At 45.7% G+C, this 25,637-nt stretch overlaps 24 non-coding genes across 24 annotated transcripts; 9 read left to right on the top strand and 15 right to left on the bottom strand.

Moving 5' to 3' along the window:
- Positions 1 to 1,191: 1,191 nt before the first annotated feature.
- On the bottom strand, positions 1,192 to 1,263 carry TRNAH-GUG (transfer RNA histidin (anticodon GUG)). Its single transcript has one exon. It is a non-coding gene; the product is annotated as a tRNA-His (tRNA).
- A 419-nt stretch (positions 1,264 to 1,682) lies between these two features.
- Positions 1,683 to 1,753, top strand: TRNAG-GCC (transfer RNA glycine (anticodon GCC)). The gene has a single exon. It is a non-coding gene; the product is annotated as a tRNA-Gly (tRNA).
- A 1,062-nt stretch (positions 1,754 to 2,815) lies between these two features.
- Positions 2,816 to 2,887, bottom strand: TRNAH-GUG (transfer RNA histidin (anticodon GUG)). The gene has a single exon. It is a non-coding gene; the product is annotated as a tRNA-His (tRNA).
- Positions 2,888 to 3,308: 421 nt separating this feature from the next.
- Positions 3,309 to 3,379, top strand: TRNAG-GCC (transfer RNA cysteine (anticodon GCA)). The gene has a single exon. It is a non-coding gene; the product is annotated as a tRNA-Gly (tRNA).
- Positions 3,380 to 4,441: 1,062 nt separating this feature from the next.
- On the bottom strand, positions 4,442 to 4,513 carry TRNAH-GUG (transfer RNA histidin (anticodon GUG)). The gene has a single exon. It is a non-coding gene; the product is annotated as a tRNA-His (tRNA).
- A 1,553-nt stretch (positions 4,514 to 6,066) lies between these two features.
- TRNAH-GUG (transfer RNA histidin (anticodon GUG)) lies at positions 6,067 to 6,138 on the bottom strand. Its single transcript has one exon. It is a non-coding gene; the product is annotated as a tRNA-His (tRNA).
- Positions 6,139 to 6,557: 419 nt separating this feature from the next.
- TRNAG-GCC (transfer RNA glycine (anticodon GCC)) lies at positions 6,558 to 6,628 on the top strand. Its single transcript has one exon. It is a non-coding gene; the product is annotated as a tRNA-Gly (tRNA).
- Positions 6,629 to 7,690: 1,062 nt separating this feature from the next.
- TRNAH-GUG (transfer RNA histidin (anticodon GUG)) lies at positions 7,691 to 7,762 on the bottom strand. Its single transcript has one exon. It is a non-coding gene; the product is annotated as a tRNA-His (tRNA).
- A 1,553-nt stretch (positions 7,763 to 9,315) lies between these two features.
- Positions 9,316 to 9,387, bottom strand: TRNAH-GUG (transfer RNA histidin (anticodon GUG)). Its single transcript has one exon. It is a non-coding gene; the product is annotated as a tRNA-His (tRNA).
- Positions 9,388 to 9,806: 419 nt separating this feature from the next.
- TRNAG-GCC (transfer RNA glycine (anticodon GCC)) lies at positions 9,807 to 9,877 on the top strand. The gene has a single exon. It is a non-coding gene; the product is annotated as a tRNA-Gly (tRNA).
- Positions 9,878 to 10,939: 1,062 nt separating this feature from the next.
- TRNAH-GUG (transfer RNA histidin (anticodon GUG)) lies at positions 10,940 to 11,011 on the bottom strand. The gene has a single exon. It is a non-coding gene; the product is annotated as a tRNA-His (tRNA).
- Positions 11,012 to 12,564: 1,553 nt separating this feature from the next.
- On the bottom strand, positions 12,565 to 12,636 carry TRNAH-GUG (transfer RNA histidin (anticodon GUG)). The gene has a single exon. It is a non-coding gene; the product is annotated as a tRNA-His (tRNA).
- A 419-nt stretch (positions 12,637 to 13,055) lies between these two features.
- Positions 13,056 to 13,126, top strand: TRNAG-GCC (transfer RNA glycine (anticodon GCC)). The gene has a single exon. It is a non-coding gene; the product is annotated as a tRNA-Gly (tRNA).
- Positions 13,127 to 14,188: 1,062 nt separating this feature from the next.
- TRNAH-GUG (transfer RNA histidin (anticodon GUG)) lies at positions 14,189 to 14,260 on the bottom strand. The gene has a single exon. It is a non-coding gene; the product is annotated as a tRNA-His (tRNA).
- A 1,554-nt stretch (positions 14,261 to 15,814) lies between these two features.
- TRNAH-GUG (transfer RNA histidin (anticodon GUG)) lies at positions 15,815 to 15,886 on the bottom strand. The gene has a single exon. It is a non-coding gene; the product is annotated as a tRNA-His (tRNA).
- Positions 15,887 to 17,437: 1,551 nt separating this feature from the next.
- On the bottom strand, positions 17,438 to 17,509 carry TRNAH-GUG (transfer RNA histidin (anticodon GUG)). The gene has a single exon. It is a non-coding gene; the product is annotated as a tRNA-His (tRNA).
- A 1,550-nt stretch (positions 17,510 to 19,059) lies between these two features.
- TRNAH-GUG (transfer RNA histidin (anticodon GUG)) lies at positions 19,060 to 19,131 on the bottom strand. Its single transcript has one exon. It is a non-coding gene; the product is annotated as a tRNA-His (tRNA).
- Positions 19,132 to 19,550: 419 nt separating this feature from the next.
- TRNAG-GCC (transfer RNA glycine (anticodon GCC)) lies at positions 19,551 to 19,621 on the top strand. Its single transcript has one exon. It is a non-coding gene; the product is annotated as a tRNA-Gly (tRNA).
- A 1,062-nt stretch (positions 19,622 to 20,683) lies between these two features.
- TRNAH-GUG (transfer RNA histidin (anticodon GUG)) lies at positions 20,684 to 20,755 on the bottom strand. Its single transcript has one exon. It is a non-coding gene; the product is annotated as a tRNA-His (tRNA).
- Positions 20,756 to 21,174: 419 nt separating this feature from the next.
- TRNAG-GCC (transfer RNA glycine (anticodon GCC)) lies at positions 21,175 to 21,245 on the top strand. Its single transcript has one exon. It is a non-coding gene; the product is annotated as a tRNA-Gly (tRNA).
- A 1,059-nt stretch (positions 21,246 to 22,304) lies between these two features.
- TRNAH-GUG (transfer RNA histidin (anticodon GUG)) lies at positions 22,305 to 22,376 on the bottom strand. Its single transcript has one exon. It is a non-coding gene; the product is annotated as a tRNA-His (tRNA).
- A 419-nt stretch (positions 22,377 to 22,795) lies between these two features.
- On the top strand, positions 22,796 to 22,866 carry TRNAG-GCC (transfer RNA glycine (anticodon GCC)). The gene has a single exon. It is a non-coding gene; the product is annotated as a tRNA-Gly (tRNA).
- Positions 22,867 to 24,204: 1,338 nt separating this feature from the next.
- Positions 24,205 to 24,276, bottom strand: TRNAH-GUG (transfer RNA histidin (anticodon GUG)). Its single transcript has one exon. It is a non-coding gene; the product is annotated as a tRNA-His (tRNA).
- Positions 24,277 to 24,695: 419 nt separating this feature from the next.
- TRNAG-GCC (transfer RNA glycine (anticodon GCC)) lies at positions 24,696 to 24,766 on the top strand. The gene has a single exon. It is a non-coding gene; the product is annotated as a tRNA-Gly (tRNA).
- Positions 24,767 to 25,637: the final 871 nt, after the last annotated feature.

Here is a 25,637-nt window from a genome sequence, read left to right as displayed (position 1 = left end):
GTGATGCAACTTCAAGGAAAACACGTCAGGTTTCGTTGATGTTAGCTATCGGTGACATGGCAACGGTGGTTCAGTGGTAGAATGCTCGCCTGCCAGCGGGCGGCCCGAGTTCGATTCCCGGCCGTTGCATATTTTTTTTCAACTTCATATTATTATTTTTCAATCTCCTCCTAATGCTCCCTGCTTGAATTATTTATTTTTCTTAATACGAATGTCCTACAAGGTTGGCATTTCGCTCGGTCACCTTCTAAACGCATCACCACAGAGGCACCATGACACTGCCCTGCACTGCACTGGATCGACCTCGCACACCCCGGGCGCAACAATTCACGATCTACCGCCACTTCCACGAAAATTGCAGTGTTACGAGGGCTGGAGCGGTGTACCCTTAATCTCGGGTGGTCGACTGAGTTGAGGTGTCTTCGATCCCCACAACAGCATTGCACAAAGTAAATTTCCATGCTTACACACTTCTTCTAAATTCAAATGCCCTGATAGTACCTAAATGAAGGCCTCGGCCACTTCGTTCCCTCATCCGTGCCCATCCCTTCCAATCATTCCATACACCATAAGGCACGTGTACAGCAATGACCGTAAGGCCACCTGGGCGGAGCACAGTTAATTCTTCCCAGTTTCGTCACCCTAACCAAGGTCCCACGATCCAGGTCATTATCGTTGAGTCTGTAGAGTGAGAACCTTCAATGAGTCCGAGAGAGAAGCGATCTATGGACGGTAAACAGGCTAAGAAAGAAAGAAAGAAGCTAAGGAGGAAATAATCGTTTAACGCGCTGCCAGAGTATCCCTACGGCAGATGTATAAAATATATGATAACATTCTGCTATGGCACCACAATGCACCACCTAAATTGAGGGTTGAAATCTAGCATCTTAACGTCTGAGGAACTCACTGTCTTTGTGGTTCCGTAAGCCCATAACTCTAGTTTTGCAGGCATTCGAGCCAATCTTCTCCAAAATTCAAGCTGCGAGACGCTTACTCCCTTAGCAAGACAGTGAGCCAGCTAGTGATTTAGGGGGATACAGGTAGTCTACAAATTCTCCAAATAACTAGAAACCTATATGAATCTAACTCCTTGAGATACAGACGAGCATAACAAAATCTGAGCTTAATAATTTCTCCTAAATGAGCACTGTATCAGAATTCAGTAATTACAATTGACAAAATCTGTTCGCTTGCCGTGACCAGGATTCGAACCTGGGTTATTGCGGCCACAACGCAATGTCCTAACCACTAGACGATCACGGCTACGGTAAACACATTCTTTTGCGGTTAGTCTTACCTAATATAAGCGGTTTGTTTGCTCCACATAGCAGTGCCGGTGGATTCTGTAGAGGCACCAGACGGCCCCTACTTCCCTTACCGTATGATTTGTCCCATGCTCTGATACTTTACTGCGTAACGACTATGGCTTTGGCGACATTTAATGTGCAAGAATACCGGGCGACTTTACTACGGTCCTCTTTACAAGGAACTAATGCCTAAAACTTCGAGCCCTCAATGCTATTTCAGTTAACGCACACACTAAAGCGTGGATTTAAACTCCCGAAGCTGAGTACACAATCTGTTATCAGCAAAGTACTGCAACGTCACTGTTAAGCACGGTATGTGATGCAACTTCAAGGAAAACACGTCATGTTTCGTTGATGTTAGTTATCAATAACATGGCAACGGTGGTTCAGTGGTAGAATGCTCGCCTGCCACGCGGGCGGCCCGGGTTCGATTCCCGGCCGTTGCATATTTATTTTCAACTTCATATTATTATTTTTCAATCTCCTCCTAATGATCCCTGCTTGAATTATTTATTTTTCTTAATACGAATGTCCTACAAGGTTGGCATTTCGCTCGGTCACCTTCTAAACGCTTCACCACAGAGGCACCATGACACTGCCCTGCACTGCACTGGATCGATCTCGCACTAACCGGGCGCAACTATTCAAGATCTACCGCCACTTCCACGAAAATTGCAGTGTTACGAGGGCTGGAGCGGTGTACCCTTAATCTCGGGTGGTCGACTGAGTTGAGGTGTGTTCGATCCCCACAACAGCATTGCACAAAGTAAATTTCCATGCTTACACACTTCTTCTAAATTCAAATGCCCTGATAGTACCTAAATGAAGGCCTCGGCCACTTCGTTCCCTCATCCGTGCCCATCCCTTCCAATCATTCCATACACCATAAGGCACGTGTACAGCAATGACCGTAAGGCCACCTGGGCGGAGCACAGTTAATTCTTCCCAGTTTCGTCACCCTAACCAAGGTGCCACGATCCAGGTCATTATCGTTGAGTCTGTAGAGTGAGAACCTTCAATGAGTCCGAGAGAGAAGCGATCTATGGACGGTAAACAGGCTAAGAAAGAAAGAAAGAAGCTAAGGAGGAAATAATCGTTTAACGCGCTGCCAGAGTATCCCTACGGCAGATGTATAAAATATATGATAACATTCTGCTATGGCACCACAATGCACCACCTAAATTGAGGGTTGAAATCTAGCATCTTAACGTCTGAGGAACTCACTGTCTTTGTGGTTCCGTAAGCCCAAAACTCTAGTTTTGCAGGCATTCGAGCCAATCTTCTCCAAAATTCAAGCTGCGAGACGCTTACTCCCTTAGCAAGACAGTGAGCCAGCTAGTGATTTAGGGGGATACAGGTAGTCTACAAATTCTCCAAATAACTAGAAACCTATATGAATCTAACTCCTTGAGATACAGACAAGCATAACAAAATCTGAGCTTAATAATTTCTCCTAAATGAGCACTGTATCAGAATTCAGTAATTACAATTGACAAAATCTGTTCGCTTGCCGTGACCAGGATTCGAACCTGGGTTATTGCGGCCACAACGCAATGTCCTAACCACTAGACGATCACGGCTACGGTAAACACATTTTTTTTTGCTGTTAGACTTACCTAATATAAGCGGTTTGTTTGCTCCACATAGCAGTGCCGGTGGATTCTGTAGAGACAGCAGACGGCCCCTACTTCCCTTACCATATGATTTGTCCCATGCTCTGATACTTTACTGCGTAACGACTATGGCTTTGGCGTCATTTAATGTGCAAGAATACCCGGCGACGTTACTACGGTCCTCTTTACAAGGAACTAATGCCTAAAACTTCGAGCCCTCAATGCTATTTCAGTTAACGCACACACTAAAGCGTGGATTTAAACTCCCGAAGCTGAGTACACAATCTGTTATAAGCAAAGTACTGGAACGTCACTATTAAGCACGGTATGTGATGCAACTTCAAGGAAAATACGTCAGGTTTCGTTGATGTTAGCTGTCGGCGACATGGCAACCGTGGTTCAGTGGTAGAATGCTCGACTGCCACGCGGGCGGCCCGGGTTCGATTCCCGGCCGTTGCATATTTATTTTCAACTTCATATTATTATTTTTCAATCTCCTCCTAATGCTCCCTGCTTGAATTATATATTTTTCTTCATACGAATGTCCTACAAGGTTGGCATTTCGCTCGGTCACCTTCTAAACGCTTCACCACAGAGGCACCATGACACTGCCCTGCACTGCACTGGATCGACCTCGCACCCCCCGGGCGCAACAATTCACGATCTACCGCCACTTCCACGAAAATTGCAGTGTTACGAGGGCTGGAGCGGTGTACCCTTAATCTCGGGTGGTCGACTGAGTTGAGGTGTGTTCGATCCCCACAACAGCATTGCACAAAGTAAATTTCCATGCTTACACACTTCTTCTAAATTCAAATGCCCTGATAGTACCTAAATGAAGGCCTCGGCCACTTCGTTCCCTCATCCGTGCCCATCCCTTCCAATCATTCCATACACCATAAGGCACGTGTACAGCAATGACCGTAAGGCCACCTGGGCGGAGCACAGTTAATTCTTCCCAGTTTCGTCACCCTAACCAAGGTGCCACGATCCAGGTCATTATCGTTGAGTCTGTAGAGTGAGAACCTTCAATGAGTCCGAGAGAGAAGCGATCTATGGACGGTAAACAGGCTAAGAAAGAAAGAAAGAAGCTAAGGAGGAAATAATCGTTTAACGCGCTGCCAGAGTATCCCTACGGCAGATGTATAAAATATATGATTACATTCTGCTATGGCACCACAATGCACCACCTAAATTGAGGGTTGATATCTAGCATCTTAACGTCTGAGGAACTCACTGTCTTTGTGGTTCCGTAAGCCCAAAACTCTAGTTTTGCAGGCATTCGAGCCAATCTTCTCCAAAATTCAAGCTGCGAGACGCTTACTCCCTTAGCAAGACAGTGAGCCAGCTAGTGATTTAGGGGGATACAGGTAGTCTACAAATTCTCCAAATAACTAGAAACCTATATGAATCTAACTCCTTGAGATACAGACGAGCATAACAAAATCTGAGCTTAATAATTTCTCCTAAATGAGCACTGTATCAGAATTCAGTAATTACAATTGACAAAATCTGTTCGCTTGCCGTGACCAGGATTCGAACCTGGGTTATTGCGGCCACAACGCAATGTCCTAACCACTAGACGATCACGGCTACGGTAAACACATTTTTTTTTGCTGTTAGTCTTACCTAATATAAGCGGTTTGTTTGCTCCACATAGCAGTGCCGGTGGATTCTGTAGAGACAGCAGACGGCCCCTACTTCCCTTACCGTATGATTTGTCCCATGCTCTGATACTTTACTGCGTAACGACTATGGCTTTGGCGTCATTTAATGTGCAAGAATACCCGGCGACGTTACTACGGTCCTCTTTACAAGGAACTAATGCCTAAAACTTCGAGCCCTCAATGCTATTTCAGTTAACGCACACACTAAAGCGTGGATTTAAACTCCCGAAGCTGAGTACACAATCTGTTATAAGCAAAGTACTGGAACGTCACTATTAAGCACGGTATGTGATGCAACTTCAAGGAAAACACGTCAGGTTTCGTTGATGTTAGCTATCTGTGACATGGCAACGGTGGTTCAGTGGTAGAATGCTCGCCTGCCAGCGGGCGGCCCGAGTTCGATTCCCGGCCGTTGCATATTTTTTTTCAACTTCATATTATTATTTTTCAATCTCCTCCTAATGCTCCCTGCTTGAATTATTTATTTTTCTTAATACGAATGTCCTACAAGGTTGGCATTTCGCTCGGTCACCTTCTAAACGCTTCACCACAGAGGCACCATGACAATGCCCTGCACTGCACTGGATCGACCTCGCACACCCCGGGCGCAACAATTCACGATCTACCGCCACTTCCACGAAAATTGCAGTGTTACGAGGGCTGGAGCGGTGTACCCTTAATCTCGGGTGGTCGACTGAGTTGAGGTGTCTTCGATCCCCACAACAGCATTGCACAAAGTAAATTTCCATGCTTACACACTTCTTCTAAATTCAAATGCCCTGATAGTACCTAAATGAAGGCCTCGGCCACTTCGTTCCCTCATCCGTGCCCATCCCTTCCAATCATTCCATACACCATAAGGCACGTGTACAGCAATGACCGTAAGGCCACCTGGGCGGAGCACAGTTAATTCTTCCCAGTTTCGTCACCCTAACCAAGGTGCCACCATACAGGTCATTATCGTTGAGACTGTAGAGTGAGAACCTTCAATGAGTCCGAGAGAGAAGCGATCTATGGACGGTAAACAGGCTAAGAAAGAAAGAAAGAAGCTAAGGAGGAAATAATCGTTTAACGCGCTGCCAGAGTATCCCTACGGCAGATGTATAAAATATATGATAACATTCTGCTATGGCACCACAATGCACCACCTAAATTGAGGGTTGAAATCTAGCATCTTAACGTCTGAGGAACTCACTGTCTTTGTGGTTCCGTAAGCCCATAACTCTAGTTTTGCAGGCATTCGAGCCAATCTTCTCCAAAATTCAAGCTGCGAGACGCTTACTCCCTTAGCAAGACAGTGAGCCAGCTAGTGATTTAGGGGGATACAGGTAGTCTACAAATTCTCCAAATAACTAGAAACCTATATGAATCTAACTCCTTGAGATACAGACGAGCATAACAAAATCTGAGCTTAATAATTTCTCCTAAATGAGCACTGTATCAGAATTCAGTAATTACAATTGACAAAATCTGTTCGCTTGCCGTGACCAGGATTCGAACCTGGGTTATTGCGGCCACAACGCAATGTCCTAACCACTAGACGATCACGGCTACGGTAAACACATTCTTTTGCGGTTAGTCTTACCTAATATAAGCGGTTTGTTTGCTCCACATAGCAGTGCCGGTGGATTCTGTAGAGGCAGCAGACGGCCCCTACTTCCCTTACCGTATGATTTGTCCCATGCTCTGATACTTTACTGCGTAACGACTATGGCTTTGGCGACATTTAATGTGCAAGAATACCGGGCGACTTTACTACGGTCCTCTTTACAAGGAACTAATGCCTAAAACTTCGAGCCCTCAATGCTATTTCAGTTAACGCACACACTAAAGCGTGGATTTAAACTCCCGAAGCTGAGTACACAATCTGTTATCAGCAAAGTACTGCAACGTCACTGTTAAGCACGGTATGTGATGCAACTTCAAGGAAAACACGTCATGTTTCGTTGATGTTAGTTATCAATAACATGGCAACGGTGGTTCAGTGGTAGAATGCTCGCCTGCCACGCGGGCGGCCCGGGTTCGATTCCCGGCCGTTGCATATTTATTTTCAACTTCATATTATTATTTTTCAATCTCCTCCTAATAGTCCTTGCTTTAATTATTTATTTTTCTTAATACGAATGTGCTAAAAGGTTGGCATTTCGCTCGGTCACCTTCTAAACGCTTCACCACAGAGGCACCCTGACACTGCCCTGCACTGCACTAGATCGACCTCGCACCCCCCGGGCGCAACAATTCACGATCTACCGCCACTTCCACGAAAATTGCAGTGTTACGAGGGCTGGAGCGGTGTACCCTTAATCTCGGGTGGTCGACTGAGTTGATTTGTGTTCGATCCCCACAACAGCATTGCACAAAGTAAATTTCCATGCTTACACACTTCTTCTAAATTCAAATGCCCTGATAGTACCTAAATGAAGGCCTCGGCCACTTCGTTCCCTCATCCGTGCCCATCCCTTCCAATCATTCCATACACCATAAGGCACGTGTACAGCAATGACCGTAAGGCCACCTGGGCGGAACACAGTTAATTCTTCCCAGTTTCGTCACCCTAACCAAGGTGCCACGATCCAGGTCATTATCGTTGAGTCTGTAGAGTGAGAACCTTCAATGAGTCCGAGAGAGAAGCGATCTATGGACGGTAAACAGGCTAAGAAAGAAAGAAAGAAGCTAAGGAGGAAATAATCGTTGAACGCGCTGCCAGAGTATCCCTACGGCAGATGTATAAAATATATGATTACATTCTGCTATGGCACCACAATGCACCACCTAAATTGAGGGTTGAAATCTAGCATCTTAACGTCTGAGGAACTCACTGTCTTTGTGATTCCGTAAGCCCAAAACTCTAGTTTTGCAGGCATTCGAGCCAATCTTCTCCAAAATTCAAGCTGCGAGACGCTTACTCCCTTAGCAAGACAGTGAGCCAGCTAGTGATTTAGGGGGATACAGGTAGTCTACAAATTCTCCAAATAACTAGAAACCTATATGAATCTAACTCCTTGAGATACAGACGAGCATAACAAAATCTGAGCTTAATAATTTCTCCTAAATGAGCACTGTATCAGAATTCAGTAATTACAATTGACAAAATCTGTTCGCTTGCCGTGACCAGGATTCGAACCTGGGTTATTGCGGCCACAACGCAATGTCCTAACCACTAGACGATCACGGCTACGGTAAACACATTTTTTTTTGCTGTTAGTCTTACCTAATATAAGCGGTTTGTTTGCTCCACATAGCAGTGCCGGTGGATTCTGTAGAGACAGCAGACGGCCCCTACTTCCCTTACCGTATGATTTGTCCCATGCTCTGATACTTTACTGCGTAACGACTATGGCTTTGGCGTCATTTAATGTGCAAGAATACCCGGCGACGTTACTACGGTCCTCTTTACAAGGAACTAATGCCTAAAACTTCGAGCCCTCAATGCTATTTCAGTTAACGCACACACTAAAGCGTGGATTTAAACTCCCGAAGCTGAGTACACAATCTGTTATAAGCAAAGTACTGGAACGTCACTATTAAGCACGGTATGTGATGCAACTTCAAGGAAAACACGTCAGGTTTCGTTGATGTTAGCTATCGGTGACATGGCAACGGTGGTTCAGTGGTAGAATGCTCGCCTGCCAGCGGGCGGCCCGAGTTCGATTCCCGGCCGTTGCATATTTTTTTTCAACTTCATATTATTATTTTTCAATCTCCTCCTAATGCTCCCTGCTTGAATTATTTATTTTTCTTAATACGAATGTCCTACAAGGTTGGCATTTCGCTCGGTCACCTTCTAAACGCATCACCACAGAGGCACCATGACACTGCCCTGCACTGCACTGGATCGACCTCGCACACCCCGGGCGCAACAATTCACGATCTACCGCCACTTCCACGAAAATTGCAGTGTTACGAGGGCTGGAGCGGTGTACCCTTAATCTCGGGTGGTCGACTGAGTTGAGGTGTCTTCGATCCCCACAACAGCATTGCACAAAGTAAATTTCCATGCTTACACACTTCTTCTAAATTCAAATGCCCTGATAGTACCTAAATGAAGGCCTCGGCCACTTCGTTCCCTCATCCGTGCCCATCCCTTCCAATCATTCCATACACCATAAGGCACGTGTACAGCAATGACCGTAAGGCCACCTGGGCGGAGCACAGTTAATTCTTCCCAGTTTCGTCACCCTAACCAAGGTGCCACGATCCAGGTCATTATCGTTGAGTCTGTAGAGTGAGAACCTTCAATGAGTCCGAGAGAGAAGCGATCTATGGACGGTAAACAGGCTAAGAAAGAAAGAAAGAAGCTAAGGAGGAAATAATCGTTTAACGCGCTGCCAGAGTATCCCTACGGCAGATGTATAAAATATATGATAACATTCTGCTATGGCACCACAATGCACCACCTAAATTGAGGGTTGAAATCTAGCATCTTAACGTCTGAGGAACTCACTGTCTTTGTGGTTCCGTAAGCCCATAACTCTAGTTTTGCAGGCATTCGAGCCAATCTTCTCCAAAATTCAAGCTGCGAGACGCTTACTCCCTTAGCAAGACAGTGAGCCAGCTAGTGATTTAGGGGGATACAGGTAGTCTACAAATTCTCCAAATAACTAGAAACCTATATGAATCTAACTCCTTGAGATACAGACGAGCATAACAAAATCTGAGCTTAATAATTTCTCCTAAATGAGCACTGTATCAGAATTCAGTAATTACAATTGACAAAATCTGTTCGCTTGCCGTGACCAGGATTCGAACCTGGGTTATTGCGGCCACAACGCAATGTCCTAACCACTAGACGATCACGGCTACGGTAAACACATTCTTTTGCGGTTAGTCTTACCTAATATAAGCGGTTTGTTTGCTCCACATAGCAGTGCCGGTGGATTCTGTAGAGGCAGCAGACGGCCCCTACTTCCCTTACCGTATGATTTGTCCCATGCTCTGATACTTTACTGCGTAACGACTATGGCTTTGGCGACATTTAATGTGCAAGAATACCGGGCGACTTTACTACGGTCCTCTTTACAAGGAACTAATGCCTAAAACTTCGAGCCCTCAATGCTATTTCAGTTAACGCACACACTAAAGCGTGGATTTAAACTCCCGAAGCTGAGTACACAATCTGTTATCAGCAAAGTACTGCAACGTCACTGTTAAGCACGGTATGTGATGCAACTTCAAGGAAAACACGTCATGTTTCGTTGATGTTAGTTATCAATAACATGGCAACGGTGGTTCAGTGGTAGAATGCTCGCCTGCCACGCGGGCGGCCCGGGTTCGATTCCCGGCCGTTGCATATTTATTTTCAACTTCATATTATTATTTTTCAATCTCCTCCTAATGATCCCTGCTTGAATTATTTATTTTTCTTAATACGAATGTCCTACAAGGTTGGCATTTCGCTCGGTCACCTTCTAAACGCTTCACCACAGAGGCACCATGACACTGCCCTGCACTGCACTGGATCGATCTCGCACTAACCGGGCGCAACTATTCACGATCTACCGCCACTTCCACGAAAATTGCAGTGTTACGAGGGCTGGAGCGGTGTACCCTTAATCTCGGGTGGTCGACTGAGTTGAGGTGTGTTCGATCCCCACAACAGCATTGCACAAAGTAAATTTCCATGCTTACACACTTCTTCTAAATTCAAATGCCCTGATAGTACCTAAATGAAGGCCTCGGCCACTTCGTTCCCTCATCCGTGCCCATCCCTTCCAATCATTCCATACACCATAAGGCACGTGTACAGCAATGACCGTAAGGCCACCTGGGCGGAGCACAGTTAATTCTTCCCAGTTTCGTCACCCTAACCAAGGTGCCACGATCCAGGTCATTATCGTTGAGTCTGTAGAGTGAGAACCTTCAATGAGTCCGAGAGAGAAGCGATCTATGGACGGTAAACAGGCTAAGAAAGAAAGAAAGAAGCTAAGGAGGAAATAATCGTTTAACGCGCTGCCAGAGTATCCCTACGGCAGATGTATAAAATATATGATAACATTCTGCTATGGCACCACAATGCACCACCTAAATTGAGGGTTGAAATCTAGCATCTTAACGTCTGAGGAACTCACTGTCTTTGTGGTTCCGTAAGCCCAAAACTCTAGTTTTGCAGGCATTCGAGCCAATCTTCTCCAAAATTCAAGCTGCGAGACGCTTACTCCCTTAGCAAGACAGTGAGCCAGCTAGTGATTTAGGGGGATACAGGTAGTCTACAAATTCTCCAAATAACTAGAAACCTATATGAATCTAACTCCTTGAGATACAGACAAGCATAACAAAATCTGAGCTTAATAATTTCTCCTAAATGAGCACTGTATCAGAATTCAGTAATTACAATTGACAAAATCTGTTCGCTTGCCGTGACCAGGATTCGAACCTGGGTTATTGCGGCCACAACGCAATGTCCTAACCACTAGACGATCACGGCTACGGTAAACACATTTTTTTTTGCTGTTAGACTTACCTAATATAAGCGGTTTGTTTGCTCCACATAGCAGTGCCGGTGGATTCTGTAGAGACAGCAGACGGCCCCTACTTCCCTTACCATATGATTTGTCCCATGCTCTGATACTTTACTGCGTAACGACTATGGCTTTGGCGTCATTTAATGTGCAAGAATACCCGGCGACGTTACTACGGTCCTCTTTACAAGGAACTAATGCCTAAAACTTCGAGCCCTCAATGCTATTTCAGTTAACGCACACACTAAAGCGTGGATTTAAACTCCCGAAGCTGAGTACACAATCTGTTATAAGCAAAGTACTGGAACGTCACTATTAAGCACGGTATGTCATGCAACTTCAAGGAAAACACGTCAGGTTTCGTTGATGTTAGCTATCGGTGACATGGCAACGGTGGTTCAGTGGTAGAATGCTCGCCTGCCAGCGGGCGGCCCGAGTTCGATTCCCGGCCGTTGCATATTTTTTTTCAACTTCATATTATTATTTTTCAATCTCCTCCTAATGCTCCCTGCTTGAATTATTTATTTTTCTTAATACGAATGTCCTACAAGGTTGGCATTTCGCTCGGTCACCTTCTAAACGCTTCACCACAGAGGCACCATGACACTGCCCTGCACTGCACTGGATCGACCTCGCACACCCCGGGCGCAACAATTCACGATCTACCGCCACTTCCACGAAAATTGCAGTGTTACGAGGGCTGGAGCGGTGTACCCTTAATCTGGGGTGGTCGACTGAGTTGAGGTGTCTTCGATCCCCACAACAGCATTGCACAAAGTAAATTTCCATGCTTACACACTTCTTCTAAATTCAAATGCCCTGATAGTACCTAAATGAAGGCCTCGGCCACTTCGTTCCCTCATCCGTGCCCATCCCTTCCAATCATTCCATACACCATAAGGCACGTGTACAGCAATGACCGTAAGGCCACCTGGGCGGAGCACAGTTAATTCTTCCCAGTTTCGTCACCCTAACCAAGGTGCCACCATACAGGTCATTATCGTTGAGACTGTAGAGTGAGAACCTTCAATGAGTCCGAGAGAGAAGCGATCTATGGACGGTAAACAGGCTAAGAAAGAAAGAAAGAAGCTAAGGAGGAAATAATCGTTTAACGCGCTGCCAGAGTATCCCTACGGCAGATGTATAAAATATATGATAACATTCTGCTATGGCACCACAATGCACCACCTAAATTGAGGGTTGAAATCTAGCATCTTAACGTCTGAGGAACTCACTGTCTTTGTGGTTCCGTAAGCCCATAACTCTAGTTTTGCAGGCATTCGAGCCAATCTTCTCCAAAATTCAAGCTGCGAGACGCTTACTCCCTTAGCAAGACAGTGAGCCAGCTAGTGATTTAGGGGGATACAGGTAGTCTACAAATTCTCCAAATAACTAGAAACCTATATGAATCTAACTCCTTGAGATACAGACGAGCATAACAAAATCTGAGCTTAATAATTTCTCCTAAATGAGCACTGTATCAGAATTCAGTAATTACAATTGACAAAATCTGTTCGCTTGCCGTGACCAGGATTCGAACCTGGGTTATTGCGGCCACAACGCAATGTCCTAACCACTAGACGATCACGGCTACGGTAAACACATTCTTTTGCGGTTAGTCTTACCTAATATAAGCGGTTTGTTTGCTCCACATAGCAGTGCCGGTGGATTCTGTAGAGGCAGCAGACGGCCCCTACTTCCCTTACCGTATGATTTGTCCCATGCTCTGATACTTTACTGCGTAACGACTATGGCTTTGGCGACATTTAATGTGCAAGAATACCGGGCGACTTTACTACGGTCCTCTTTACAAGGAACTAATGCCTAAAACTTCGAGCCCTCAATGCTATTTCAGTTAACGCACACACTAAAGCGTGGATTTAAACTCCCGAAGCTGAGTACACAATCTGTTATCAGCAAAGTACTGCAACGTCACTGTTAAGCACGGTATGTGATGCAACTTCAAGGAAAACACGTCATGTTTCGTTGATGTTAGTTATCAATAACATGGCAACGGTGGTTCAGTGGTAGAATGCTCGCCTGCCACGCGGGCGGCCCGGGTTCGATTCCCGGCCGTTGCATATTTATTTTCAACTTCATATTATTATTTTTCAATCTCCTCCTAATAGTCCTTGCTTTAATTATTTATTTTTCTTAATACGAATGTGCTAAAAGGTTGGCATTTCGCTCGGTCACCTTCTAAACGATTCACCACAGAGGCACCCTGACACTGCCCTGCACTGCACTAGATCGACCTCGCACCCCCCGGGCGCAACAATTCACGATCTACCGCCACTTCCACGAAAACTGCAGTGTTACGAGGGCTGGAGCGGTGTACCCTTAATCTCGGGTGGTCGACTGAGTTGATTTGTGTTCGATCCCCACAACAGCATTGCACAAAGTAAATTTCCATGCTTACACACTTCTTCTAAATTCAAATGCCCTGATAGTACCTAAATGAAGGCCTCGGCCACTTCGTTCCCTCATCCGTGCCCATCCCTTCCAATCATTCCATACACCATAAGGCACGTGTACAGCAATGACCGTAAGGCCACCTGGGCGGAGCACAGTTAATTCTTCCCAGTTTCGTCACCCTAACCAAGGTGCCACGATCCAGGTCATTATCGTTGAGTCTGTAGAGTGAGAACCTTCAATGAGTCCGAGAGAGAAGCGATCTATGGACGGTAAACAGGCTAAGAAAGAAAGAAAGAAGCTAAGGAGGAAATAATCGTTGAACGCGCTGCCAGATTATCCCTACGGCAGATGTATAAAATATATGATTACATTCTGCTATGGCACCACAATGCACCACCTAAATTGAGGGTTGAAATCTAGCATCTTAACGTCTGAGGAACTCACTGTCTTTGTGGTTCCGTAAGCCCAAAACTCTAGTTTTGCAGGCATTCGAGCCAATCTTCTCCAAAATTCAAGCTGCGAGACGCTTACTCCCTTAGCAAGACAGTGAGCCAGCTAGTGATTTAGGGGGATACAGGTAGTCTACAAATTCTCCAAATAACTAGAAACCTATATGAATCTAACTCCTTGAGATACAGACGAGCATAACAAAATCTGAGCTTAATAATTTCTCCTAAATGAGCACTGTATCAGAATTCAGTAATTACAATTGACAAAATCTGTTCGCTTGCCGTGACCAGGATTCGAACCTGGGTTATTGCGGCCACAACGCAATGTCCTAACCACTAGACGATCACGGCTACGGTAAACACATTTTTTTTTTGCTGTTAGTCTTACCTAATATAAGCGGTTTGTTTGCTCCACATAGCAGTGCCGGTGGATTCTGTAGAGACAGCAGACGGCCCCTACTTCCCTTACCGTATGATTTGTCCCATGCTCTGATACTTTACTGCGTAACGACTATGGCTTTGGCGTCATTTAATGTGCAAGAATACCCGGCGACGTTACTACGGTCCTCTTTACAAGGAACTAATGCCTAAAACTTCGAGCCCTCAATGCTATTTCAGTTAACGCACACACTAAAGCGTGGATTTAAACTCCCGAAGCTGAGTACACAATCTGTTATAAGCAAATTACTGGAACGTCACTATTAAGCACGGTATGTGATGCAACTTCAAGGAAAACACGTCAGGTTTCGTTGATGTTAGCTATCGGTGACATGGCAACGGTGGTTCAGTGGTAGAATGCTCGCCTGCCAGCGGGCGGCCCGAGTTCGATTCCCGGCCGTTGCATATTTTTTTTCAACTTCATATTATTATTTTTCAATCTCCTCCTAATGCTCCCTGCTTGAATTATTTATTTTTCTTAATACGAATGTCCTACAAGGTTGGCATTTCGCTCGGTCACCTTCTAAACGCATCACCACAGAGGCACCATGACACTGCCCTGCACTGCACTGGATCGACCTCGCACCCCCCGGGCGCAACAATTCACGATCTACCGCCACTTCCACGAAAATTGCAGTGTTACGAGGGCTGGAGCGGTGTACCCTTAATCTCGGGTGGTCGACTGAGTTGAGGTGTCTTCGATCCCCACAACAGCATTGCACAAAGTAAATTTCCATGCTTACACACTTCTTCTAAATTCAAATGCCCTGATAGTACCTAAATGAAGGCCTCGGCCACTTCGTTCCCTCATCCGTGCCCATCCCTTCCAATCATTCCATACACCATAAGGCACGTGTACAGCAATGACCGTAAGGCCACCTGGGCGGGGCACAGTTCATTCTTCCCAGTTTCGTCACCCTAACCAAGGTCCCACGATCCAGGTCATTATCGTTGAGTCTGTAGAGTGAGAACCTTCAATGAGTCCGAGAGAGAAGCGATCTATGGACGGTAAACAGGCTAAGAAAGAAAGAAAGAAGCTAAGGAGGAAATAATCGTTTAACGCGCTGCCAGAGTATCCCTACGGCAGATGTATAAAATATATGATAACATTCTGCTATGGCACCACAATGCACCACCTAAATTGAGGGTTGAAATCTAGCATCTTAACGTCTGAGGAACTCACTGTCTTTGTGGTTCCGTAAGCCCAAAACTCTAGTTTTGCAGGCATTCGAGCCAATCTTCTCCAAAATTCAAGCTGCGAGACGCTTACTCCCTTAGCAAGACAGTGAGCCAGCTAGTGATTTAGGGGGATACAGGTAGTCTACAAATTCTCCAAATAACTAGAAACCTATATGAATCTAACTCCTTGAGATACAGACGAGCATAACAAAATCTGAGCTTAATAATTTCTCCTAAATGAGCACTGTATCAGAATTCAGTAATTACAATTGACAAAATCTGTTCGCTTGCCGTGACCAGGATTCGAACCTGGGTTATTGCGGCCACAACGCAATGTCCTAACCACTAGACGATCACGGCTACGGTAAACACACGCCTTTGCGGTTAGTCTTACCTAATATAAGCGGTTTGTTTGCTCCACATAGCAGTGCCGGTGGATTCTGTAGAGACAGCAGACGGCCCCTACTTCCCTTACCGTATGATTTGTCCCATGCTCTGATACTTTACTGCGTAACGACTATGGCTTTGGCGTCATTTAATGTGCAAGAATACCCGGCGACGTTACTACGGTCCTCTTTACAAGGAACTAATGCCTAAAACTTCGAGCCCTCAATGCTATTTCAGTTAACGCACACACTAAAGCGTGGATTTAAACTCCCGAAGCTGAGTACACAATCTGTTATAAGCAAATTACTGGAACGTCACTATTAAGCACGGTATGTGATGCAACTTCAAGGAAAACTCGTCAGGTTTCGTTGATGTTAGCTATCGGTGACATGGCAACGGTGGTTCAGTGGTAGAACGCTCGCCTGCCAGCGGGCGGCCCGAGTTCGATTCCCGGCCGTTGCATATTTTTTTTCAACTTCATATTATTATTTTTCAATCTCCTCCTAATGCTCCCTGCTTGAATTATTTATTTTTCTTAATACGAATGTCCTACAAGGTTGGCATTTCGCTCGGTCACCTTCTAAACGCATCACCACAGAGGCACCATGACACTGCCCTGCACTGCACTGGATCGATCTCGCACCCCCCGGGCGCAACTATTCACGATCTACCGCCACTTCCACGAAAATTGCAGTGTTACGAGGGCTGGAGCGGTGTACCCTTAATCTCGGGTGGTCGACTGAGTTGAGGTGTGTTCGATCCCCACAACAGCATTGCACAAAGTAAATTTCCATGCTTACACACTTCTTCTAAATTCAAATGCCCTGATAGTACCTAAATGAAGGCCTCGGCCACTTCGTTCCCTCATCCGTGCCCATCCCTTCCAATCATTCCATACACCATAAGGCACGTGTACAGCAATGACCGTAAGGCCACCTGGGCGGAGCACAGTTAATTCTTCCCAGTTTCGTCACCCTAACCAAGGTGCCACGATCCAGGTCATTATCGTTGAGTCTGTAGAGTGAGAACCTGCAATGAGTCCGAGAGAGAAGCGATCTATGGACGGTAAACAGGCTAAGAAAGAAAGAAAGAAGCTAAGGAGGAAATAATCGTTTAACGCGCTGCCAGAGTATCCCTACGGCAGATGTATAAAATATATGATTACATTCTGCTATGGCACCACAATGCACCACCTAAATTGAGGGATGAAATCTAGCATCTTAACGTCTGAGGAACTCACTGTCTTTGTGGTTCCGTAAGCCCATAACTCTAGTTTTGCAGGCATTCGAGCCAATCTTCTCCAAAATTCAAGCTGCGAGACGCTTACTCCCTTAGCAAGACAGTGAGCCAGCTAGTGATTTAGGGGGATACAGGTAGTCTACAAATTCTCCAAATTGCTAGAAACCTATATGAATCTAACTCCTTGAGGTACAGACGAGCATAACAAAATCTGAGCTTAATAATTTCTCCTAAATGAGCACTGTATCAGAATTCAGTAATTACAATTGACAAAATCTGTTCGCTTGCCGTGACCAGGATTCGAACCTGGGTTATTGCGGCCACAACGCAATGTCCTAACCACTAGACGATCACGGCTACGGTAAACACATTCCTTTGCGGTTAGTCTTACCTAATATAAGCGGTTTGTTTGCTCCACATAGCAGTGCCGGTGGATTCTGTAGAGACAGCAGACGGCCCCTACTTCCCTTACCGTATGATTTGTCCCATGCTCTGATACTTTACTGCGTAACGACTATGGCTTTGGCGACATTTAATGTGCAAGAATACCGGAGACTTTACTACGGTCCTCTTTACAAGGAACTAATGCCTAAAACTTCGAGCCCTCAATGCTATTTCAGTTAACGCACACACTAAAGCGTGGATTTAAACTCCCGAAGCTGAGTACACAATCTGTTATAAGCAAAGTACTGGAACGTCACTATTAAGCACGGTATGTGATGCAACTTCAAGGAAAACACGTCAGGTTTCGTTGATGTTAGCTATCGGTGACATGGCAACGGTGGTTCAGTGGTAGAATGCTCGCCTGCCAGCGGGCGGCCCGAGTTCGATTCCCGGCCGTTGCATATTTTTTCTCAACTTCATATAATTATTTTTCAATCTCCTCCTAATGCTCCCTGCTTGAATTATTTATTTTTCTTAATACGAATGTCCTACAAGTTTGGCATTTCGCTCGGTCACCTTCTAAACGCTTCACCACAGAGGCACCATGACACTGCCCTGCACTGCACTGGATCGATCTCGCACCCCCCGGGCGCAACTATTCACGATCTACCGCCACTTCCACGAAAATTGCAGTGTTACGAGGGCTGGAGCGGTGTACCCTTAATCTCGGGTGGTCGACTGAGTTGAGGTGTGTTCGATCCCCACAACAGCATTGCACAAAGTAAATTTCCATGCTTACACACTTCTTCTAAATTCAAATGCCCTGATAGTACCTAAATGAAGGCCTCGGCCACTTCGTTCCCTCATCCGTGCCCATCCCTTCCAATCATTCCATACACCATAAGGCACGTGTACAGCAATGACCGTAAGGCCACCTGGGCGGAGCACAGTTAATTCTTCCCAGTTTCGTCACCCTAACCAAGGTGCCACGATCCAGGTCATTATCGTTGAGTCTGTAGAGTGAGAACCTTCAATGAGTCCGAGAGAGAAGCGATCTATGGACGGTAAACAGGCTAAGAAAGAAAGAAAGAAGCTAAGGAGGAAATAATCGTTTAACGCGCTGCCAGAGTATCCCTACGGCAGATGTATAAAATATATGATTACATTCTGCTATGGCACCACAATGCACCACCTAAATTGAGGGATGAAATCTAGCATCTTAACGTCTGAGGAACTCACTGTCTTTGTGGTTCCGTAAGCCCATAACTCTAGTTTTGCAGGCATTCGAGCCAATCTTCTCCAAAATTCAAGCTGCGAGACGCTTACTCCCTTAGCAAGACAGTGAGCCAGCTAGTGATTTAGGGGGATACAGGTAGTCTACAAATTCTCCAAATTGCTAGAAACCTATATGAATCTAACTCCTTGAGGTACAGACGAGCATAACAAAATCTGAGCTTAATAATTTCTCCTAAATGAGCACTGTATCAGAATTCAGTAATTACAATTGACAAAATCTGTTCGCTTGCCGTGACCAGGATTCGAACCTGGGTTATTGCGGCCACAACGCAACGTCCTAACCACTAGACGATCACGGCTACGGTAAACACATTGCTTTTCGGTTAGTCTTACCTAATATAAGCGGTTTGTTTGCTCCACATAGCAGTGCCGGTGGATTCTGTAGTGACAGCAGACGGCCCCTACTTCCCTTACCGTATGATTTGTCCCATGCTCTGATACTTTACTGCGTAACGACTATGGCTTTGGCGTCATTTAATGTGCAAGAATACCCGGCGACGTTACTACGGTCCTCTTTACAAGGAACTAATGCCTAAAACTTCGAGCCCTCAATGCTATTTCAGTTAACGCACACACTAAAGCGTGGATTTAAACTCCCGAAGCTGAGTACACAATCTGTTATCAGCAAAGTACTGCAACGTCACTGTTAAGCACGGTATGTGATGCAACTTCAAGGAAAACACGTCATGTTTCGTTGATGTTAGTAATCAATAACATGGCAACGGTGGTTCAGTGGTAGAATGCTCGCCTGCCACGCGGGCGGCCCGGGTTCGATTCCCGGCCGTTGCATATTTATTTTCAACTTCATATTATTATTTTTCAATCTCCTCCTAATAGTCCTTGCTTTAATTATTTATTTTTCTTAATACGAATGTGCTAAAAGGTTGGCATTTCGCTCGGTCACCTTCTAAACGCTTCACCACAGAGGCACCCTGACACTGCCCTGCACTGCACTGGATCGACCTCGCACCCCCCGGGCGCAACAATTCACGATCTACCGCCACTTCCACGAAAACTGCAGTGTTACGAGGGCTGGAGCGGTGTACCCTTAATCTCGGGTGGTCGACTGAGTTGATTTGTGTTCGATCCCCACAACAGCATTGCACAAAGTAAATTTCCATGCTTACACACTTCTTCTAAATTCAAATGCCCTGATAGTACCTAAATGAAGGCCTCGGCCACTTCGTTCACTCATCCGTGCCCATCCCTTCCAATCATTCCATACACCATAAGGCACGTGTACAGCAATGACCGTAAGGCCACCTGGGCGGAGCACAGTTAATTCTTCCCAGTTTCGTCACCCTAACCAAGGTGCCACGATCCAGGTCATTATCGTTGAGTCTGTAGAGTGAGAACCTTCAATGAGTCCGAGAGAGAAGCGATCTATGGACGGTAAACAGGCTAAGAAAGAAAGAAAGAAGCTAAGGAGGAAATAATCGTTGAACGCGCTGCCAGAGTATCCCTACGGCAGATGTATAAAATATATGATTACATTCTGCTATGGCACCACAATGCACCACCTAAATTGAGGGTTGAAATCTAGCATCTTAACGTCTGAGGAACTCACTGTCTTTGTGGTTCCGTAAGCCCATAACTCTAGTTTTGCAGGCATTCGAGCCAATCTTCTCCAAAATTCAAGCTGCGAGACGCTTACTCCCTTAGCAAGACAGTGAGCCAGCTAGTGATTTAGGGGGATACAGGTAGTCTACAAATTCTCCAAATAACTAGAAACCTATATGAATCTAACTCCTTGAGATACAGACGAGCATAACAAAATCTGAGCTTAATAATTTCTCCTAAATGAGCACTGTATCAGAATTCAGTAATTACAATTTGCAAAATCTGTTCGCTTGCCGTGACCAGGATTCGAACCTGGGTTATTGCGGCCACAACGCAATGTCCTAACCACTAGACGATCACGGCTACGGTAAACACATGCTTTTGCGGTTATTCTTACCTAATATAAGCCGTTTGTTTGCTCCACATAGCAGTGCCGGTGGATTCTGTAGAGACAGCAGACGGCCCCTACTTCCCTTACCGTATGATTTGTCCCATGCTCTGATACTTTACTGCGTAACGACTATGGCTTTGGCGACATTTAATGTGCAAGAATACCGGGCGACGTTACTACGGTCCTCTTTACAAGGAACTAATGCCTAAAACTTCGAGCCCTCAATGCTATTTCAGTTAACGCACACACTAAAGCGTGGATTTAAACTCCCGAAGCTGAGTACACAATCTGTTATAAGCAAAGTACTGCAACGTCACTATTAAGCACGGTATGTGATGCAACTTCAAGGAAAACACTTCAGGTTTCGTTGATGTTAGCTATTAGCGACATGGCAACGGTGGTTCAGTGGTAGAATGCTCGCCTGCCACGCGCGCGGCCCGGGTTCGATTCCCGGCCGTTGCATATTTATTTTCAATTTCATATTATTATTCTTCAACCTCCTAATGCTCCCTGCATGAATTATTTATTTTTCTTAATACGAATGTCCTACAAGGTTGGCATTTCGCTCGGTCACCTTCTAAACGCTTCACCACAGAGGCACCATGACACTGCCCTGCACTGCACTGGATCGATCTCGCACCCCCCGGGCGCAACTATTCACGATCTACCGCCACTTCCACGAAAATTGCAGTGTTACGAGGGCTGGAGCGGTGTACCCTTAATCTCGGGTGGTCGACTGAGTTGAGGTGTGTTCGTTCCCCACAACAGCATTGCACAAAGTAAATTTCCATGCTTACACACTTCTTCTAAATTCAAATGCCCTGATAGTACCTAAATGAAGGCCTCGGCCACTTCGTTCCCTCATCCGTGCCCATCCCTTCCAATCATTCCATACACCATAAGGCACGTGTACAGCAATGACCGTAAGGCCACCTGGGCGGAGCACAGTTAATTCTTCCCAGTTTCGTCACCCTAACCAAGGTGCCACGATCCAGGTCATTATCGTTGAGTCTGTAGAGTGAGAACCTTCAATGAGTCCGAGAGAGAAGCGATCTATGGACGGTAAACAGGCTAAGAAAGAAAGAAAGAAGCTAAGGAGGAAATAATCGTTTAACGCGCTGCCAGAGTATCCCTACGGCAGATGTATAAAATATATGATTACATTCTGCTATGGCACCACAATGCACCACCTAAATTGAGGGATGAAATCTAGCATCTTAACGTCTGAGGAACTCACTGTCTTTGTGGTTCCGTAAGCCCATAACTCTAGTTTTGCAGGCATTCGAGAAAATCTTCTCCAAAATTCAAGCTGCGAGACGCTTACTCCCTTAGCAAGACAGTGAGCCTGCTAGTGATTTAGGGGGATTCAGGTAGTCTACAAATTCTCCAAATTGCTAGAAACCTATATGAATCTAACTCCTTGAGGTACAGACGAGCATAACAAAATCTGAGCTTAATAATTTCTCCTAAATGAGCACTGTATCAGAATTCAGTAATTACAATTGACAAAATCTGTTCGCTTGCCGTGACCAGGATTCGAACCTGGGTTATTGCGGCCACAACGCAATGTCCTAACCACTAGACGATCACGGCTACGGTAAACACATTCCTTTGCGGTTAGTCTTACCTAATATAAGCGGTTTGTTTGCTCCACATAGCAGTGCCGGTGGATTATGTAGAGACAGCAGACGGCCCCTACTTCCCTTACCGTATGATTTGTCCCATGCTCTGATACTTTACTGCGTAACGACTATGGCTTTGGCGACATTTAATGTGCAAGAATACCCGGCGACGTTACTACGGTCCTCTTTACAAGGAACTAATGCCTAAAACTTCGAGCCCTCAATGCTATTTCAGTTAACGCACACACTAAAGCATGGATTTGAACTCCCGAAGCTGAGTACAAAATCTGTTATCAGCAAAGTACTGCAACGTCACTATTAAGCACGGTATGTGATGCAACTTCAAGGAAAACACGTCAGGTTTCGTTGATGTTAGCTATTGGCGACATGGCAACGGTGGTTCAGTGGTAGAATGCTCGCCTGCCACGCGCGCGGCCCGGGTTCGATTCCCGGCCGTTGCATATTTATTTTCAATTTCATATTATTCTTTTTCAACCTCCTAATGCTCCCTGCATGAATTATTTATTTTTCTTAATACGAATGTCCTACAAGGTTGGCATTTCGCTCGGTCACCTTCTAAACGCTTCACCACAGAGGCACCATGACACTGCCCTGCACTGCACTTTTTTTTTTTTTTTTTTTTTGCTAGGGGCTTTACGTCGCGCTGACACAGATAGGTCTTATGGCGACGATGGGACAGGAAAGGCGTAGGAGTTGGAAGGAAGCGGCCGTGGCCTTAATTAAGGTACAGCCCCAGCATTTGCCTGGTGTGAAAATGGGAAACCACGGAAAACCATTTTCAGGGCTGCCGATAGTGGGATTCGAACCTACTATCTCCCGGATGCAAGCTCACAGCCGCGCGCCTCTACGCGCACGGCCAACTCGCCCGGTCTGCACTGCACTGGATCGATCTCGCACCCCCCGGGCGCAACTATTCACGATCTACCGCCACTTCCACGAAAATTGCAGTGTTACGAGGGCTGGAGCGGTGTACCCTTAATCTCGGGTGGTCGACTGAGTTGAGGTGTGTTCGATCCCCACAACAGCATTGCACAAAGTAAATTTCCATGCTTACACACTTCTTCTAAATTCAAATGCCCTGATAGTACCTAAATGAAGGCCTCGGCCACTTCGTTCCCTCATCCGTGCCCATCCCTTCCAATCATTCCATACACCATAAGGCACGTGTACAGCAATGACCGTAAGGCCACCTGGGCGGAGCACAGTTAATTCTTCCCAGTTTCGTCACCCTAACCAAGGTGCCACGATCCAGGTCATTATCGTTGAGTCTGTAGAGTGAGAACCTTCAATGAGTCCGAGAGAGAAGCGATCTATGGACGGTAAACAGGCTAAGAAAGAAAGAAAGAAGCTAAGGAGGAAATAATCGTTTAACGCGCTGCCAGAGTATCCCTACGGCAGATGTATAAAATATATGATTACATTCTGCTATGGCACCACAATGCACCACCTAAATTGAGGGATGAAATCTAGCATCTTAACGTCTGAGGAACTCACTGTCTTTGTGGTTCCGTAAGCCCATAACTCTAGTTTTGCAGGCATTCGAGCCAATCTTCTCCAAAATTCAAGCTGCGAGACGCTTACTCCCTTAGCAAGACAGTGAGCCAGCTAGTGATTTAGGGGGATACAGGTAGTCTACAAATTCTCCAAATTGCTAGAAACCTATATGAATCTAACTCCTTGAGGTACAGACGAGCATAACAAAATCTGAGCTTAATAATTTCTCCTAAATGAGCACTGTATCAGAATTCAGTAATTACAATTGACAAAATCTGTTCGCTTGCCGTGACCAGGATTCGAACCTGGGTTATTGCGGCCACAACGCAATGTCCTAACCACTAGACGATCACGGCTACGGTAAACACATTCCTTTGCGGTTAGTCTTACCTAATATAAGTGGTTTGTTTGCTCCACATAGCAGTGCCGGTGGATTCTGTAGAGACAGCAGACGGCCCCTACTTCCCTTACCGTATGATTTGTCCCATGCTCTGATACTTTACTGCGTAACGACTATGGCTTTGGCGACATTTAATGTGCAAGAATACCGGGCGACTTTACTACGGTCCTCTTTACAAGGAACTAATGCCTAAAACTTCGAGCCCTCAATGCTATTTCAGTTAACGCACACACTAAAGCATGGATTTGAACTTCCGAAGCTGAGTACAAAATCTGTTATCAGCAAAGTACTGCAACGTCACTGTTAAGCACGGTATGTGATGCAACTTCAAGGAAAACACGTCAGGTTTCGTTGATGTTAGCTATCGGTGAAATGGCAACGGTGGTTCAGTGGTAGAATGCTCCCCTGCCACGGGCGCGGCCCGGGTGCGATTCCCGGCCGTTGCATATTTATTTTCAATTTCATATTATTATTTTTCAACCTCCTAATGCTCCCTGCATGAATTATTTATTTTTCTTAATACGAATGTCCTACAAGGTTGGCATTTCGCTCGGTCAACTTCTAAACGCTTCACCACAGAGGCACCATGACACTGCCCTGCACTGCACTGGATCGATCTCGCACCCCCCGGGCGCAACTATTCACGATCTACCGCCACTTCCACGAAAATTGCAGTGTTACGAGGGCTGGAGCGGTGTACCCTTAATCTCGGGTGGTCGACTGAGTTGAGGTGTGTTCGATCCCCACAACAGCATTGCACAAAGTAAATTTCCATGCTTACACACTTCTTCTAAATTCAAATGCCCTGATAGTACCTAAATGAAGGCCTCGGCCACTTCGTTCCCTCATCCGTGCCCATCCCTTCCAATCATTCCATACACCATAAGGCACGTGTACAGCAATGACCGTAAGGCCACCTGGGCGGAGCACAGTTAATTCTTCCCAGTTTCGTCACCCTAACCAAGGTGCCACGATCCAGGTCATTATCGTTGAGTCTGTAGAGTGAGAACCTTCAATGAGTCCGAGAGAGAAGCGATCTATGGACGGTAAACAGGCTAAGAAAGAAAGAAAGAAGCTAAGGAGGAAATAATCGTTTAACGCGCTGCCAGAGTATCCCTACGGCAGATGTATAAAATATATGATTACATTCTGCTATGGCACCACAATGCACCACCTAAATTGAGGGTTGAAATCTAGCATCTTAACGTCTGAGGAACTCACTGTCTTTGTGGTTCCGTAAGCCCATAACTCTAGTTTTGCAGGCATTCGAGCCAATCTTCTCCAAAATTCAAGCTGCGAGACGCTTACTCCCTTAGC

The sequence above is a fragment of the Anabrus simplex genome, chromosome 1, assembly GCF_040414725.1.
Source record: "Anabrus simplex isolate iqAnaSimp1 chromosome 1, ASM4041472v1, whole genome shotgun sequence".
Classification (NCBI taxonomy): Eukaryota; Metazoa; Arthropoda; class Insecta; order Orthoptera; family Tettigoniidae; genus Anabrus; species Anabrus simplex.
This window is presented reverse-complemented; position numbering and strand designations above follow the sequence as displayed.